At 47.0% G+C, this 16,782-nt stretch overlaps 1 protein-coding gene across 2 annotated transcripts in view; it reads left to right on the forward strand.

The window, feature by feature from the left end:
• The window catches only part of LOC121586747 (cyclin-dependent kinase 6), a 93,984-nt gene that overhangs the window by 73,802 nt on the left and 3,400 nt on the right, over window positions 1-16,782 (forward strand). The gene's annotated exons all lie outside the window — the stretch shown is intronic.

Genomic DNA, 16,782 nt, shown 5'->3' on the forward strand with positions numbered 1-16,782 from the left:
CAGACGATAGGCTGGCGGTGGCCCCAAGGAGATGACAGAACTCCTTCCAAAAGGTTGCTGAGAATTGCGGGCCCCGGTCTGACACTATATCCTGGGGTAGGCCATGGATACGAAACACATGTTCCAGGACCACCTGGGAGGTCTCTTTAGCAGAGGGTAGTTTGGGAAGGGGCACGAAGTGGGTCATCTTACTAAAGCGGTCAACAATGGTAAGGATGACTGTGTGTCCGTCAGAGGGCGGAAGGCCCGTAACAAAGTCCAGTGAAACGTGGGACCAGGGCCTCTTGGGTATGAGTAGGGGTTGCAGCAACCCAGCAGGAGGCTGGTTGGGAGTCTTATTTCGGTTACAAGTGGGACAAGCTCGGATGAATTCTCGGACATCCCGTCTCATCCCCCCGCCACCAGAACCGCTGGCGGACCAGATGAAGGGTGCGAGTGATGCCGGGATGACAGGCCAGACGGGATTCGTGCCCCCACTGAATCACAGGTGACCTGAGATTTGCTGGAACAAACAGACGGTTGGGGGGCGCTGGTGCTTGGACCTGGCTGGTCCCGAAGAGCCTCCATGACCTGCTTCTCGATCTCCCAGGTGAGGGCCGCTACGACCAAGTGGCTGGGAAGAATGGGAGCTGTCATGGCGGTGGTCTCGTCCTTCTGAAACATCCGGGAAAGAGCATCAGGTTTGATGTTGCGAGATCCCGGGCGGTAGGAGAGCGTGAAATTGAAGCGCGTAAGAACAGAGACCACCGCTGTTGACGGGAGTTCAGCCTCCTGGCTGTTTGGATATACTCCAGGTTCTTGTGGTCTGTCCACACTACGAATGGTTCCTTTGACCCCTCTAACCAGTGCCGCCATTCTTCAAGGGCGAGCTTGACAGCCAACAGCTCGCGGTTCCCAATGTCGTAGTTGCATTCGGCAGGGGTTAGCCGACGGGAGTAGAAGGCACAGGGGTGCATCTTGCCATCCTCAGCTGCTCTTTGAGAAAGCACTGCACCCACTCCCACGTCCGAAGCATCTACCTCCACCACAAACTGCCTTGCTGCATCTGGCATCTGGAGGATGGGAGCAGAAGTGAAACATGTCTTGAGGATATTGAAGGCCTTATCAGCAGCTGATGTCCATTGGTACGGTTGTTTAGTGCTGGTTAGCGCCGTGAGGGGTGCAGCCACTGTGCTATAGTTTCTGATGAATCTCCTATAAAAGTTGGCAAAGCCCAGGAACTGTTGCAACTTCTTCCGAGACTCAGGAACTGGCCAGGAAGTGACAGCCGACACCTTCGTGAGATCCATCTGAATGCTGCCCTCGGTCACCACATACCCCAGGAATGAAACGGTCTTGGCATGGAACTCGCACTTCTCTGCCTTCACGAAAAGAGAGTTCTCCAGCAGGCGGCGCAGGACCAACCGGACGTGGTGCGTGTGTTCTGACAGAGTCTTTGAGAATATTAAAATATCGTCAAGGTACACAAATACGAACGTATTTAGCATGTCCCTGAGGATATCATTCACTAGGGCTTGAAAAACTGCTGGGGCATTGGTGAGGCCGAAGGGCATGACGAGATATTCATAGTGGCCGGTTGGTGTGTTGAACGCTGTCTTCCATTCGTCTCCCTCCCTCATCCGCACCAGATGGTAGGCATTGCGAAGGTCCAGCTTAGTGAATACAGTGGCTCCCTGCAGCAGTTCGAAGGCAGACGAAAGTAAGGGCAGTGGGTAGCGATTCTTAACCGTGATGTCGTTCAGACCCCGGTAATCTATGCATGGACGAAGAGAACCGTCCTTCTTGCCGACAAAGAAGAATCCCGGCTCCTGCGAGGGGGGGAAGACGACGGTCTAATTATCCCGGAGGCAAGAGAGTCATTAATGTAGTCCTCCATGGCCTTTCTTTCCGGGGCTGACAGTGAATACAGACGACCCTTGGGAGGTGCTGTGCCAGGCAGGAGATCAATCGCGCAGTCATAGGGTCTGTGTGGGGGTAGAGATGTCGCCTTGGATTTGTTGAACACCTCTTTCAGGCTGTGGTAACAGGCCGGAACATTGGATATGTCGGAGGTAGCGCTAGATCCTTCCCGGTGAACGGGCAGGGTGGCCCCCCTTAAACAGGTCTGGTGACAACTCCTTCCCCACTCACGGACTGTTCCTGTCTCCCAGTCGATGTGGGGGTTGTGCTGACGGAGCCACGGGTATCCAAGAATGAGTGGTTGGCCAGGTGAGTGTAGGAGGTGAAACTGGATGGACTCCTGGTGGTTTCCTGACAGCAGGATTGTCACAGGGGCGGAGATATGAGTGACAGTGCCAAGATGATGCCCATCCAGGGCTCGTGCAGGAATGGGTTGTGTCAGTTGATGATGGTTCACGCCCAGTTGCTGTGCAAGCTCAGGGTCCATGATGTTTGCTTCGGCTCCGGAATCCACAAGGGCGGCCAATGTATGAGTCTTGTCAGAAAGCTGAAGGCGGAGATGAAGCAGGGTCTTTCGGATGGAGGGAGACTGAAGGCTTGTTGAGCTCACCCGGATCTCCCCTACACCTGGTGAGCTGCGGCTTTTGCCGGACAAGTAGCGACACGGTGATTCTCGCCACCACAGTAGAGGCAAAGGTTGGAGCTTAGACGGCGCCGACGCTCCTCGGGAGTCAGAGAGGCACGGCCAATCTCCATGGGCTCAGGCTGATTGAGTTGGCTATGGGACTTGACAGGCAGGGGCTGGACAGAAGCGGTATCGACCCGAGTACGGATGGCAGGTTGACTGAGACGGCCCTTCTCCCTCCTCCGGGTCTGTATACGGCGGTCAATGCGAACGGCAAGGTCAATGGCGGCATCAAGCGTTGAGGGCGGGTCATGGGAAACAAGCTCGTCCTTGATATAGTCCGCCAGGCTATGGAGGAAGGCTTGCACCAGTGCCTCTGGGTTAAACGAGCTTTGACTGGCCAGGGTACGAAAGTCAATGGAGAAGTCTGCCACTGTCCGATTGCCCTGACGGATGGTGAGCAGAGCTTGTGACGCTTCGGCTGTTGGCGAGCCTAGGTCAAAGACCTTTAACATCTCCTCCTCAAAGGCACTGAAGGAGGCACAGGCTGGGGTTTGCCGGTCGAATTCCGCCGTTCCCCACAACCGAGCTCGACCGGTGAGATGTGTGATGACATACCCCACCTTGGCTCCCTCTGTTGAGAAAGTCCTGGGCTGTAGTGCAAACTGGATTCGGCAGCTGCTCAAGAATGGTCTTACTTGCTTCTGGTTGCCATCAAAACGTTCCGGGTTCCCAATCCTTGGTTCAGGAGCGTGGGGATCTGGTGGCAGCACTGCCGGGCCTGCAGCATTGGGACCTCCAGCGGAGGGATGAAGGAGTATCGGTGGTACAGGAACAAAAGGACCAGGGGGTGCAGGTGGAGTAGCCGGGCTTGAGAGTAGTTGCAGGGCTTGGGCTAGCTGTTGTTGCTGCAGTTGGAACTGTTGTTGCTGCTGGTTGAATAGCTGGAGAAGGGAAGCGATGTCGCCAGCCATCCGATTTATGTCTCCCTCAGAGCGTTCCAGTCGCTGTAGGGCAGTCCTCTCTGGCTCTTCCTCCATCGTGGTCAGGGAGTGCGCTGGGTCCATGATGGTCAGATCGTTCTGCCACGAACAGAAGAGGACCCAAGAGCGCAAGTTCAAATTCAGAGTTCTTTATTCAAGGTTACAGGCGGGAAGAGGAGTCCCAGGGGTGTCAGGGGTCTTTCAGGGTCCTCCTGTGGGTACCTGTGCTCCGGGGGTCACCAAATGTCCGGGGGTGTCCAGTCCAAGTGCTTAGTGTGTGTGTTCCCCAGTGATGGAGCGGCGTATCGGGCTGAGGGTGGTGAAACGTCTGGGCACGCTCATCTGGTGGTCGGAGACCTGGGGGAACACACACACACAACAGCAATATGAATGGCAGGCAGAAGTACAGATCAGGGCTGGGCAAATATCGTGGTGAGAGACAGAAGGCAGAAACGAGTTACCGGAGGGGCTGAAGATCGGAGAGTAGTCGAGGTCCAGAAGGCAGGTTGGGATAGACGGGGCAGTAGAACAAGGAGGCAGTCAAGAAAGGATCGGTATCACAAACAGGAGTCAGAGCGCAGACAGGCAGGTTACTGGTCCGGGTTTGAAGACGATCTGACAGGGCTTGGCTGAAAACCAGGGCTTGATATACTGGGAGAGGTAGTGGGGAAATGCAGTTCAGCTGGCAGAGTAATTAGAACAGAGTGAGGCAAGGTGAGGATGGTGAGTGGGAAATGCAGTGCAGCTGGCCAGGTAACAAGAGCAGAGCAGGGCAGGTGGAGCTAGTTAGGCTGAGTAGAGAGAGGGAGGTGAGCAGAGTGGAAGATAATTGAATGCAATTAATGTTGCTACCAGGGAGAGAGAGTGCTCATGACAGGGGGGACTTGCAAGCCAAAGAACACCATCCCAACCGTGAAGCACGGGGGTGGAACCATCATGCTGTGGGGGTGCTTTGCTGCAGGAGGGACTGGTGCACATCACAAAATAGATGGCATCATGAGGAAGGAAAATTATGTAGATATATTGAAGCAACATCTCAAGACATCAGTCAGGAAGTTAAAGCTTGGTGGCAAATGGGTCTTCCAAATGGACAATGACCCCAAGCATACTTCCAAAGTTGTGGCAAAATGGCTTAAGTACAACAAAGTCAAGGTATTGGAGTGGCCATCACAAAGCTTTGACCTCAATCCTATAGAAAATGTGTGGGCAGAACTGAAAAAGCGTGTGCGAGCAAGGAGGCTTACAAACCTGACTCAGTTACACCAGCTCTGTCAGGAGGAATGGGCCAACATTCACCCAACTTATTGTGGGAAGCTTGTGGAAGGCTACCCGAAACGTTTGACCCAAGTTAAACAATTTAAATGCTACCAAATACTAATTGAGTGTATGTAAACTTCTGACCCACTGGGAATGTGATGAAATAATTAAAAGCTGAAATAAATCATTCTCTCTACTATTATTCTGACATTTCACGTTCTTAAAATAAAGTGGTGATCCTAACTGACCTAAGACAGGGATTTTTTACTAGGATTAAATGTCAGAAATTGTAAAAAAAACTGAGTTTAAATGTATTTGGCTAAGGTGTATGTAAACTTCCGACTTCAACTGTAGATTTCTCTTCTATAGGGTTTACATACAGTACCAGTCAAAAGTTTAGAACACCTACTCATTCAAGGGTTTTTCTTTATTTTTACTATTTTCTACATTGTAGAATAATAGTGAAGACATCAAAACTATGAAATAACACATATGGAATGTAGTAACTGTGATGAGGTGATGTCGAAGTAGTCAGGCGCAGGAGGGTAAATCACAGAATAACAGGCTTTATTCCGCAAATACATGAGGAGCGTCAGTGGCTAGAAGGCCGGTGACGACGAACGCCGAAGCCTGCCCGAACAAGGAGAGGAGGCAGCTTCGGAGGAAGTCGTGACAGTACCCCCCCCTTGACACGCAGCTCCAGCAGCGTGCCAACACCAGCCTCGGGGACGGCCAGGATGACACGGAGCAGGGCGAGCCGGATTGCGACGGTGGAAATCCCGCAATAGGAAGGGATCGAGGATATCCCTCACCGGAACCCAGCACCGCTCCTCCGGACCATACCCCTCCCACTCCACGAGGTACTGAAGGCCCCCCACCCGACGCCTCGAATCCAGGATGGAACGGACGTAGAACGTAGTAAGCCAACAAGTGCTCAGCATATGTGAGAACTCCTTCAAGACTGTTGGAAAAGCATTCCAGGTGAAGCTGGTTGAGAGAATGCCAAGAGTGTGCAAAGCTGTCATCAAGGCAAAGGGTGGCTATTTGAAGAATCTGAAATATAAAATATATTTTGATTAGTTTAACACTTTTTTGGTTACTACATGATTCCATATGTGTTATTTCATAGTTTTGATGTCTTATTCTACAATGTAGAAAACAGTACAAGTAAATATGTGTATATGCTACTGTTTTGAGTTTGTGATGAACATGAGAGAGAGTGTAAAAGATAAGCGGTCAATAGTAGTGCACTAAATAGGAAATAGGATGCCATTTGGGACACCGTCGCTGTTGTGGTTTGGGAGCGGTGCCAACGGGGAGGGATCTGTCTGTAATTTGTTTCCTTTCCCAACCGTCCGTCCTTACAGCGAGACGCACGTCTCCCCCTCTCACTAACGACGGATACACCACAGGTGTGTGTGTGTGTCCGTTCATTATTGTGTGTATGTGTTTTGCATGTGTGTGGCCTGTGTGTTTTGTACAGTATGTGTGTTTGTACAGTACGTTTGTGTGTGTTGATTTTCCTGCTGTAGCTCGATGACACAGACCATGGCTGATTATTCCCCATTGTCCTGGAGAGGATGTGAAGGGCTGTGTTTTCCCATAACACTGATGTCACAGGCAGGACGCTGAGGACGGACGGATGGACAGATGGGATGGAGGAGAGGACAGATCTCTGTCTTGGGATGACGATATCCTGTCTCTGTGCTTGCGTACGTGCACCGGTGGCATACCACAGTTTCGCAGGGCCCCTGCGACTTCCTACAATTCTTCACATTTTGCCATGAGGCTGAGATAAAAATGTGCAGTTTTATAGCTAATCTCATGCTATTCTACACATTTTGCCATGAGGCTGAGAGAAACGTTTGCAGTTTTACAGCAAATCTTTATTTGAAAACATTTTTTCCATGGATTATGACCTGTTCATATGCTATCGGGGGGGGGCTCAGAGCCCCAAGTTGTGGTCAGGAGGGTTATGAAGGGAGCATAAAAAGATATATGATCCATTTAATGACCTGGAAGAAATGTACTGTTGTAGGTTTAACCTTCACCTGGGAAATTTCTGGTGAGGTTATAGTCTGCTTGGTTTGTATGTAATTACTTTATGACATTTAACTGTTGGCATTAGGTCTTTTTTGGCACCAAAAACATAAAGGTCTATCGTGGTTTGACAGTAGGTTGGTAGGTTTAACTACACCCACCCATGGCTTAACCTTGGATGTGTCCCAAATGGCACCCTATTCCATATGTAGTACACTACTTTTAACCAGAGCCCTATGGGAGGAATAGGGTGACATTTGGGACGTAGGCCTTTCCTCACAGTACCTTACTAACATATCAATGAGTGTTCTCACAATGCTACTCTAACTATGGATGTCCACATCCCACTATACTAACACACCTATGGCTCTTTTCACACTATTCTGCTAACCAACCCGTAATGACACTCCAACTGGCGCACTAACACACCTACCGTGTGTGCATGTGTGTGTGTGTGTGTGTGTGTGTGTGTGTGTGTGTGTGTGTGTGTGTGTGTGTGTGTGTGTGTGTGTGTGTGTTGGTGCATGCGTTGCGTGTGTCTGAGTGAAGACAGTAGAGGCTAGGTGGGAGTCTCCCTGTGACACAATGAGCTGTAAAAGCATGTGTGTTCAGGACCTGGCTCCTGGCCAACTCTGCCTGGAGGTAGACGGTAGGACCTGGCTCCTGGCCAACTCTGCCTGGAGGTAGACGTAGACGGTAGGACCTTTGATGTCTATGAACAGCACCCCTCAGTCTCTCTCGCTCTCTCTCTCTCTCTCTCACTCTGTCTATCCTGCAGGTGATTAAGGTGGCTGTTTTAAAGGCCAACTGTTACAGATTAAAGGGCACCTGGGAACTGCCTCTGACTGAGTCAGAGAGAGAGAGAACATGAGCTCATGGGCTCCTGAGTTCTTCTGCCAAAAATTGAATTATAGTTAAATATAGATAAACTTGGATTTTTTCCATACTTAAAAACTTGATTTTGGACAGCTCAGCGTTCAACACCATAGTGCCCACAAAGCTCATCATTAAGCTAAGGAGCCTGGGACTAAACACCTCCCTCTGCAACTGGATCCTGGACTTCCTGACGGGCCGCCATCAGGTGGTAAGGGTAGGCAACAACATATCTGCCACGCTGATCCTCAACACTGAGGCCCCTCAGGGGTGCGTGCTTAGTCCCCTCCTTTACTCCCTGTTCACCTACGACTGTGTGGCCAAACACGACTCCAACACCATCATTACGTTTGCTGACGACACAAAAGTGGTAGGCCCGACAACGATGAGACAGCCTATAGGGAGGAGGTCAGAGACCTGGCAGCGTGGTGCCAGGACAACAACCTCTCCCTCAATGTGACCAAGACAAAGGAGCTGATCATGGATTACAGGAAAAGGCGGGCCGAACAGGCCCCCAATAACATCGATGGGGCTGTAGTGGAGCGGGTCGAGAGTTTCAAGTTCCTTGGTGTCCACATCACCAACAAACTATCATGGTCCAAACACACCAAGACAATCGTGAAGAGGGCACGACAACACCTTTTCCCCCTCAGGAGACTGAAAAGATTTAGCATGGGTCCCCAGATCCTCAAAAATGTATACAGCTGCACCATCGAGAGCATCCTGACCGGTTGCATCACCGCCTGGTATGGCAACTGCTCGGCATCTGACCATAAGGCGCTACAGAGGGTAGTGCGTACGGCCCAGTACATCACTGGGGCCATATATATATATATACAGTGAGGGAAAAAAGTATTTGATCCCCTGCTGATTTTTTACGTTTGCCCACTGACAAAGACATGATCAGTCTATAATTTTAATGGTAGGTTTATTTGAACAGTGAGAGATACCAGGTCACCAGGTTTGCACACATCTCAGGAGGAATTTTGTTCCACTCCTCTTTGCAGATCTTCTCCAAGTCATTAAGGTTTCGAGGCTGACGTTTGGCAACTCGAACCTTCAGCTCCCTCCACAGATTTTCTATGGGATTAAGGTCTGGAGACTGGCTAGGCCACTCCAGGACCTTAATGTGCTTCTTCTTGAGCCACTCCTTTGTTGCCTTGGCTGTGTGTTTTGGGTCACTGTCATGCTGGAATACCCATCCACGACCCATTTTCAGTGCCCTGGCTGAGGGAAGGAGGTTCTCACCCAAGATTTGACGGTACATGGCCACGTCCATCGTCCCTTTGATGCGGTGAAGTTGTCCTGTCCCCTTAGCAGAAAAACACCCCTCTTGGGGTCTTAGGCAGCATTCCTCCTCCTCCAAACACGGCGAGTTGAGTTGATGCCAAAGAGCTAGATTTTGGTCTCATCTGACCACAACACTTTCACCTAGTTCTCCTCTGAATCATTCAGATGTTCATTGGCAAACTTCAGACGGTCCTGTATATGTGCTTTCTTGAGCACGGTGACCTTGCGGGCGCTGCAGGATTTCAGTCCTTCACGGCGTAGTGTGTTACCAATTGTTTTCTTGGTGATTATGGTCCCAGCTGCCTTGAGATCATTGACAAGATCCTCCCGTGTAGTTCTGGGCTGATTCCTCACTGTTCTCATGATCATTGCAACTCCACGAGGTGAAATCTTGCATGGAGCCCCAGGCCGAGGGAGATTGACAGTTCTTTTGTGTTTCTTCCATTTGTGAATAATCGCACCAACTGTTGTCACCTTCTCACCGAGCTGCTTGGCGATGGTCTTGTAGCCCATTCCAGCCTTGTGTAGGTCTACAATCTTGTCCCTGACATCGTTGGAGAGCTCTTTGGTCTTGGCCATGGTGGAGAGTTTGGAATCTGATTGATTGATTGCTTCTGTTGACAGGTGTCTTTTATACAGGTAACAAGCTGAGATTAGGAGCACTCCATTTAAGAGTGTGCTCCTAATCTCAGCTCGTTACCTGTATAAAAGACACCTGGGAGCCAGAAATCTTTCTGATTGAGAGGGGATCAAATACTTATTTCCCTCATTAAAATGCAAATCAATTTATAACATTTTTGACATGCGTTTTTCTGGATTTTGTTGTTGTTATTCTGTCTCTCACTGTTCAAATAAACCTACCATTAAAATTATAGACTGATCTTTGTCAGTGGGCAAACGTACAAAATCAGCAGGGGATCAAATACTTTTTTCACTCACTATATATATATATATATATATATATATATATATATATATATATATATATATATATATATATATATATATATTTATATATATATATACTAGGCGGTGTCAGAGGAAAGCCCAACAAATTGTCAAAGACTCCAGCCACCCTAGTCATAGACTGTTCTCTCTGCTAGTGCACGGTAAGCAGTACCGGAGAGCCAAGTCTAGGTCCAAAAGGCTTCTCAACAGCTTCTACCCCCAAGCCATAAGACTCCTGAACAGCTAATCATGGCTACCTGGACTATTTGCACCCCCACCCCATCTTTTTACGCTGATGCTACTCTGTTAATTATGTATGCATAGTCACTTTAACTCTACCTCAACTAGCCGGTGCCCCCGCACATTGACTCTGCACCGGTACCCCCCTGTATATATAGCCTCCCTACTGTTATTTTATTTTACTTCTGCTCTTTTTTTCTCAACACTTTTTTGTTGTTGTTGTTTTATTTTACTTTTTTATTAAGAAATAAATGCATTGTTGGTTAAGGGCTGTAAGTAAGCATTTCATGGTAATGTCTACACCTGTGGTATTCGGCGCATGTGGCAAATAAAATTGGATTTGATTTCATCAAAGCCAAAGGAACTGCACAATATTAAGAAATTTGGTGTTTGTCCCATTTTGTAAATTCTTGGTTGGTGAGCGGACCCCAGACCTCACAACCATAAAGGGCAATGGGTTATATAACTGATTCAAGTATTTTTAGCCAGATCCTAATTGGTATGTCAAATTGTATGTTCTTTTTGATGGCATACTGTTGACAGTTGTCCTCCACTACCATTACTCAACTGTAGTAGACAGAGAAGTCCCCAGTCCCCAGTTTCTCACTGTTGACTCACTCCCTTCATCAAAGGTTTTCCCCCAAATACTTTCATCGCTTTTTGAAGAAAGAAAAATCCAGTTTCACACTGACTGACAAGCTATAAGTACAATTTGTCTCAGGAATTTGAAGCAAATATCATGCAAGACTGCATCTGCATGGTTTAGATGGAAAAGTCACTGAGCTGCGAATGACACAGAGAGAGGTGTTGACATTCCGCTAATCTAAAGGTTGGACATGTTATGTTAATGCCGTCAACGCAGGAGGACACTCACAGCCTTCTTTACTTTCTCATAGTGCACTGGCACATTGACAAACCTCTCAAAGACATAACCTCATGCGGATTTCACTCACAGACACACATAATATCACTCTCCCACACACACAGACAGGCACATACACATTCCAGAGGTTGTGTGGAATGTGGGACAGATTGGTTGGCCCAGTCCTACCCCTCTAACATCTCCTTGTCTAGTCCTGGCAGTCTCCTAACTGTGTAATTATGTTAAGGCCATTTTCTTCCCATAGTCACCTGACACTACCTTGTCATGTCTGCATCTTTATGTAAAGTGTTCCTAATGTTTCCCTTTTGTATCTTCCAGACCGCCACATCCAATCCTTTCTCCTTACCTCCATATTCACCTCTTTCCAAACCCTTTCCCCATATTCCTGTGTGTGTAATAAATACCCATAATGCTGTATTCCTCATCTCCACTTCCTTATTGCATTCTGACCGATACGTCATGGTGGCAGCAGAAATCCTAAAACATCCTCATACAGTCCTTACTTCATTTTATAAGTGTGCGTGTGTGCGCCCGTGTGTCAGTCCTGTGAGAAGCCAGTCATCCATTCAAACCAACAAACCACTCCTGGTTTAAAAATGGACCTCTTGGAAATATCTGTCATACTTGTTTTGGCATGATGACGTTGTTTTAGGTGATGTTTTCCATCTAAAGGCAGAGAACTGATTTGGTCTGATCTTTATGGTTCAAACCTCAGACTCTCAACATGCCCACCAAGTATTTCTTGATGCCTTACAGTAACAGTATACAGGAATACTAGTGTAGTGAGCCATTGAGGTAAGTGTGGTTAGAGGGGGTGTATTGGTCAGGAAGGCATCTACTTGGTGAAATAGGGCAGAGTTCAGTTCCACCATTGTAGCTGCTAGGTTTGTATAACCTGCTATGGAGCACCCTTAACCTGTCAAAGTGTGTGACAAAATAATTGCTGTCACTGTAAAATGTGCAAACTACCATCAAGTCTTTCTGCCTGTGTCTAATCTTCAAAGTCTTAGCATGTAGGGGAAATGTGGGTGTTCAACAATGCAAAGATTACAGCAGGGAAAAATGCAGCCAGTACATAGTTACTGCTTAGTTTTTCTGTTCAGTGAAGTACTATAGCTACAGAGTACAGCAATAACTACACTGTCACTACCTCATTTCACAAGATGCTGCAATACACTGACATACAGCGTACTCTATCCCTCTCTCCCCCGCTCTCTCTCTCCCCTCTCTCTCTCCCCCCATCTCTCTCCCCCCATCTCTCTCTCCCCATCTCTCTCTATCTCTCTTTCTCTCTCCATCTCTCTCACTCATTCTCTCGCTCAATGATCCCAAGGAGCAATGCAGTCATTACTTGCTAATGTGTAATTACTGTTAAAGAACTACGTTTGCAGTGGTACTGTGTGTTATTTTGTCAGGCATTGCATGATAGCACGTGAGAAGTGAAATGCCTCTGAGCACATTCTCTCACAACAGAGAGATTATTTGCCTCTTTGAAGGTTTATATTGCTCTCCCAGCTAGTCTCTGTTAGAATAATTCAACCGTTCTTTCACATGGTACAGCACTGCTCGCCCTCCCCCTACCCACCACTACACACACACACACACACACACACACACACACACCACAAGGCCCACAGAGAGCTAAGGCAGACACACATGAGGCTGAGGGATAAATAGGCTTTTTTCTACCCGTTGCTTGGTTGGGAGCAACGGTCGTTTGAGTTGAGAGCAGGCCTGTATGTGCTGATGAAGACTGTTGGAATTTGTGTGGGTGCCAGGGGAAGCATGCCCGCCCACGGCCGGCCAGGACGGCCCAAAGCCACAGGAACCACCAGCAGGCCTGCTCTTTCCCTTCATCCTCAGCCTCTCTCCACCTCCTCCCTCCATCTTCTCACACACGGTAAAAACAAATGTTGGCCCAAACTTAGCTCCAACTTGAGCAAACGTAGGCAAAAATTCAGTCAAATTAAAATTATGCATTTGCTCAAATTGTCTCATGTTTATTCAACTAGAAACTATCTGGGCATCTTATCTTTAAACAAAAGGCTGCAGAACAAGTCACACACACACACAGTGCTTTTAACATGCTATGTTTTCAACTTACATATTTGACACACTGTACATGATTACTTTGTGCATGTTCATTTATACAATAATTAACATGTCCTCACCTAGGATTTGAACTCTCAACCTCTTGGTTCACAGCATTCCAATCTTCTTACTACGCCACCATGTCTGTGTCAATAACTGATTTCACCTGTATTGCTACACTTTGCACTTCAAAGTAAATCTCAGCTCTGTTAAAAGTAAACTCAACAAAAACTATTTTATTTATCATAGTGATTAAGGAGTAACATTAAAATAGTAATATGCCTCATCAACATTAGACAACTATACAGAAAAACCTAAGTAAATCAAATAATTGATGAGAGAATAGTCAGATGAACTGATAATTGACACAGACATGGTGGCATTGCAGGAAGATCAAAATACCATGAACCAAGAGGTTGTGAGTTCAAATCCCAAGTGAGGACATGTTGAATAATAATTACTGTATTCTGTGCAAAAGTATTAATCTCCTTTTGGCGTTTTTCCTATTTTGTTGCATTACAACCTGTAATTTAAATAGATTTTTATTTGGATTTCATGTAATGGACATACACAAAACAGTCCAAATTGGTGAAGTGAAATAAATAAATAAAAACTTGTTTCAAAAAATTATACAAAATAAATAACGGAAAGCTGGTGCGTGCATATGTATTCACCCCCTTTGCTATGAAGCACCTAAATAAGATCTGGTGCAACCAATTACCTTCAGAAGTCAAATAATTAGTTAAATAAAGTCCACCTGTGTGCAATCTAAGTGTCACATGATCTCAGTATATATACACTTGTTCTGAAAGGCCCCAGAGTCTGCAACACCACTAAGCAAGGGGCACCACCAAGCAAGCGGCACCATGAAGACCAAGGAGCTCTCCAAACAGGTCAGGGACAAAGTTGTGGAAAAGTACAGATCAGGGTTGGGTTATAAAAAAATATCAGAAACTTTGAACATCCCACCATTTAAATCCATTATTAAAAAATTGAAAGAATATGGCACCACAACAAACCTGCCAAGAGAGTGCCGCCCACCAAAACTCACGGACCAGGCAAGGAGGGCATTAATCAGAGAGGCAACAAAGAAACCAAAGATAACTCTGAAGGAGCTGCAAAGCTCCACAGCGGAGATTGGAGTATCTGTCCATAGGAACACTTTAAGCTGTACACTCCACAGAGCTGGGCTTTACGGAAGAGTGGCCAGTAAAAAGCCATTGCTCAAAGAAAAAAATAAGCAAACACATTTGGTGTTCGCCAAAAGGCAGGTGGGAGATTCCCCAAACATATGGAAGAAGGTACTCTGGTCATATGAGACTAAAATTGAGCTTTTTGGCCATCAAGGAAAACATTTACATTTACGTCATCATAGAAAACGCTATGTCTTTTGCAAACCCAACACCTCTTATCACCCCGAGAACACTATTCCCACAGTGAAGCATGGTGGTGGAAGCATCATGCTGTCGGGATGTTTTTCATCGCCAGGGACTGGGAAACTGGTCAGAATTGAAGGAATGATACAGGTAAATACAGGGAAATTCTTGAGGGAAACCTGTTTCAGTCTTCCAGAGATTTGAGACTGGGATGGAGGTTCACCTTCCAGCAGGACAATGACCCTAAGCATACTGCTAAAGTAACACTTGAGTGGTTTAAGGGGAAACATTTAAATGTCTTGGAATGGCCTGGTCAAAGCCCAGACCTCAATCCAATTGAGAATCTGTGGTATGACTTAAAGATTGCTGTACACCAGCGGAACCCATCCAACTTGAAGGAGTTGGAGCAGTTTGCCTTGAAGAATGGGCAAAAATCCCAGTGGCTAGATGTGCCAAGCTTATAGAGACACCCCAAGAGACTTGCAGCTGTAATTGCTGCAAACGGTGGCTCTACAAAGTATTGACTTTTGGGGGGTGAATAGTTATGCACGCTCAAGTTTTCAGTTTTTTGGTCTTATTTCTTGTTTGTTTTGCTAGAAAAAATATTTTGCATCTACAAAGTGGTAGGCATGTTGTGTAAATCAAATGATACAAACCCCCAAAACATCCATTTTAATTCCAGGTTGTAAGGCAAAAAATAGGAAAAATGCCAAGGGGGGTGAATCCCTTCGCAAGCCACTGTAAATGAACATGTACAATGTAATCGTTTGTTAAATACTGTATGTAAGTTAAACGCTTAAATAATCATTTATAGTTAAATGAACATATGCGACAAGTTAAGCAAACACATAATTTTTGCCTACGTTTTCTTAAGTTGGAGCTAAGTTTTGGACAACGTTTATTTATTTTTTTCAGGTAGAGTTGAGTAAACTTTAAAAAGGCTGTGGAACCAGTTACTTAATAATAATGAGTTGAAACAAGTACTTAGTTTTTACAGTGCAGACTCCTTACGCTGCTGGGCCATGATCATGCCTTCCTCCCATGTGCTGCTGAAACAGTCCTCTGCTGGGCCATGATCATGCCTTCCTCCCATGTGCTGCTGAAACAGTCCTCTGCTGGGCCATGATCATGCCTTCCTCCCATGTGCTGCTGAAACAGTCCTCTGCTGGGCCATGATCATGCCTTCCTCCCATGTGCTGCTGAAACAGTCCTCTGCTGGGCCATGATCATGCCTTCCTCCCATGTGCTGCTGAAACAGTCCTCTGCTGGGCCATGATCATGCCTTCCTCCCATGTGCTGCTGAAACAGTCCTCTGCTGGGCCATGATCATGCCTTCCTCCCATGTGCTGCTGAAACAGTCCTCTGCTGGGCCATGATCATGCCTTCCTCCCATGTGCTGCTGAAACAGTCCTCTGCTGGGCCATGATCATGCCTTCCTCCCATGTGCTGCTGAAACAGTCCTCTGCTGGGCCATGATCATGCCTTCCTCCCATGTGCTGCTGAAACAGTCCTCTGCTGGGCCATGATCATGCCTTCCTCCCATGTGCTGCTGAAACAGTCCTCTGCTGGGCCATGATCATGCCTTCCTCCCATGTGCTGCTGAAACAGTCCTCTGCTGGGCCATGATCATGCCTTCCTCCCATGTGCTGCTGAAACAGTCCTCTGCTGGGCCATGATCGTGCCTTCCTCCCATGTGCTGCTGAAACAGTCCTCGGTACACTCTTGTCTGCTCCATTATAATCTATTTATCCTGCTACTGGTCACTATTACTCCTGTTTACATGTATAATTTACCACTAGTATATAACCATAAGTATTTATATATTCCTGCTACCAGTCACTTACCAGCCCAGTTTACATGTATATCCGTATATCACGCCTACACTTACACACACCCTCACACTTACACACACCCTCACACTTACACACACCCACCCACCACTTATACTGATGCCATACTGTTTACTATTGTTATTATTACCTCAAACTACATTTACATTTTAGTCATTTAGCAGACGCTCTTATCCAGAGCGACTTACAGTTAGTGAATACAATTATTATTATTATTTTTTTTTATTTTTTATACTGGCCCCACGTGGGAAACGAACCCACAACCCTGGCGTTGCAAACGCCATGCTCTATCAACTGAGCTACATCCCTGCCGGCCATTTCCTCCCCTACCCTGGACAACGCTGGGCCAATTGTGCGCCGCCCAAACTACTCCAGTATCCCTGCACATTGTACATTTGGTATTGCACTGACCCTGTATATAACTTCC

The sequence above is a fragment of the Coregonus clupeaformis genome, chromosome 17, assembly GCF_020615455.1.
Source record: "Coregonus clupeaformis isolate EN_2021a chromosome 17, ASM2061545v1, whole genome shotgun sequence".
In the NCBI taxonomy this organism is placed as follows: domain Eukaryota; kingdom Metazoa; phylum Chordata; class Actinopteri; order Salmoniformes; family Salmonidae; genus Coregonus; species Coregonus clupeaformis.